At 37.9% G+C, this 2,637-nt stretch overlaps 1 non-coding gene across 1 annotated transcript; it reads right to left on the reverse strand.

The window, feature by feature from the left end:
• Nucleotides 1-589: 589 nt before the first annotated feature.
• Nucleotides 590-696, reverse strand: LOC121220617 (small nucleolar RNA R71). Its single transcript, XR_005917837.1, has one exon. It is a non-coding gene; the product is annotated as a small nucleolar RNA R71 (small nucleolar RNA).
• Nucleotides 697-2,637: the final 1,941 nt, after the last annotated feature.

Genomic DNA, 2,637 nt, shown 5'->3' on the forward strand with positions numbered 1-2,637 from the left:
ATTATTCTTTGCAATTTGGTTTTTTATGTTTATTTAATTTCTAACTTGACTAATTAATTCTTTAATATTTTGTGATTTTTTTTCAGGTGTTTAGAAGCATAGATCGAATTATCAATTTATTACCTATAGACCCTGAAATCGAGTGGACATTAGACAAAGAAGATGCAAAAGATTAGCCTAAAGACCAGCCGTAAAAATGGACATTGGAAATCAAAACGATGTTTAAGGGAATGAAACCACTAATGTTTGTAATCCAATCAATATTGCTGGTGATAGGGATCGAGCCATAAGACAGTATACTGTGCTCCTTTTTAATGAGTTAAATTCGGGAATTAAGAGACGGGAGATCGGGGCACCGTAGTTTGAATTAAAGACTGTGATGTTTCAAATGCTTCAAACAATGAGCCAATTTAGTGGTATGCCCACAGAAGATCCACACTTTCACTTTCGATTATTCATAGAGGTGAACGATTCCTTTAAGATAGCTGGTGTAACTAAAGACACATTGAGGTTGAAGTTGTTTCCGTACTCGTTGGGAGATCAAACATGAGCATGGCTTAATTTGTTGCCACCACATTCAAAAAATGCTAAGTTGAAGAACGAGATCACCACTTTCCAGAAAATGAATGATGAGTCCCTATACGAGGCGTGGGAAAGATTCAAGGAGTTACTTCGTAGATGCCCTCACCAAGGGATTCCATATTGCATCCAATTGAAGAAGTTTTATAATGGTCTCAACGCACATACAAGGTTGGTGGTAGATGCTTCTGTGAATAGTGCTCTTATTAAAGTCTTGATGAGTCTTACGAGATCATCGAGAGAATAGCCAGTAACAATTACTAGTGGCCGACAAATTGAGCAGTTTCAAGAGGTCAAGTAGCCGAAGTGCATGAAGTAGATCCCCTTACTTCACTCTCAGCTCAGGTATCTTCTATCTCTTCAATGTTGAAACAGTTTACTACTAATGGTTTAAATCTTGTTGTAGCTAACCACCAAGTCAATTTGACGTTATTTCCTGTGTATATTGTGGAGATGGCCATTCTTTCAAGAATTGTCCATCAAATCCTGAGTCAGTTTATTATGTAAGAAATCAACCCCAAAATAAAAGTGGATAAGGACCACAGTCCAACTTTTATAATCCTTCATGACGTAATCATCCCAACTTTTCTTAGAGTAATAAAGGAAATGGACCCAACAACACCTACACGCAACATAGACCAAGTCAACCCCAAGAGTTTAATAAACAAGTTTTAAAACCACCATAAGCTGAACCATCTAACAGTTTGGAGAATTTGTTGAAGGTGTACATGGTGAAAAATGACACCTTAATCCAAAGCCAATCAGCAAAACTGAAAATTTTGGAGAACCAAAAAGATTAGTTAGCTACGGAGCTTCGTAATCGATCGCAAGTAGCCTTGCCAAATGATACGGAAAATCCAAGGCATTTGTGTAAGGAACATTGCAAGGTAGTTGGTTTACGAAGTGGTAAGAATTTGGAACCCAAGGAAGCTGTGGTTAAAGATGAACCTACTGAGAAGGAGGAAAGTCAGCCAACAATTGAAATTCCTGCACCATTAGAGCTAGAACTTACAAAGTCTAATGAGGTAGAATCTAAACTAATGAATTTTGATATGTTAACACCTTCTTTACATGCAGATTTATATCCTCAGATAAGTTGTCTAGCCAGACCCAAAGATTCTAGCACCATAAGCAGAAACAAGAGGTGCAATTCAAGAAGTTTTTGGATGTTCTATAGCAACTTCACATTAATATCTCGTTGGTGGAGGCCTTAGAACAAATTCTCAACTATGTAACATTTATGAAGGACAATCTGTCCAAGAAGAAAAGACTTAGTGAGTTTGAGATTATAACTTTAACGAAGGAGTGTAGTGCGTTCCTACAGAACAAGCTACCTCCGAAATTGAAGGACCCAGCAGCTTTACTATACCCTATAATTTTGGAGAATCTTACTGTAGTAAAGCTTTATATTATCTAGGAGCCAGCATCAACTTGATGCCGAAGTCTATTTTCAAGCAGTTGGGAATAGGTGAAGTAAGACCCATGACTGTGACACTTCAACTAGCGGATCGATCTTTGGCATACCCTGTCATTTATCTCCAAGTGGAGGTCATTTTGGTGGTCCCCGCACTGCAGCAAAGATCCTACAAGCTGGATTTTTCTAGCCTATGGTGTTTACGGATGCATACACATATGTGAAAAATTGCAATCGATGCCGAAAGACTAGGAACATATTAAGATGGAACTAGATTCCCTTGACAAACATCCTAGAGGTAGAATTATTTGATATTTGGGGTATTGATTTTTTAAGACCGTTTCCTTCTTCTTATGATAACAAGTACATACTAGTTGTTGCCGATTATGTATCCAAGTGGGTGAAAGCCAAGGCATACCTAACAAACGATGCCAAGGTAGTTATGGATTCCTACATAATCATGTGTTTACACGGTTTGGGACTCCGAAAGCTATAACTAAAGATGAAAGATTTCACTTTGTAACAAATGGCTTAAGTGATTGCTTGACAAGTATGATGTGAAACACAAAATTGCCATTGCCTATCATCCACAGTCAAATGGGCAAGTTGAACGGTGAACCATGAGATCAAAGGAATCCATGAGA

The sequence above is a fragment of the Gossypium hirsutum genome, chromosome D08 (assembly GCF_007990345.1).
Source record: "Gossypium hirsutum isolate 1008001.06 chromosome D08, Gossypium_hirsutum_v2.1, whole genome shotgun sequence".
NCBI lineage: Eukaryota > Viridiplantae > Streptophyta > Magnoliopsida > Malvales > Malvaceae > Gossypium > Gossypium hirsutum.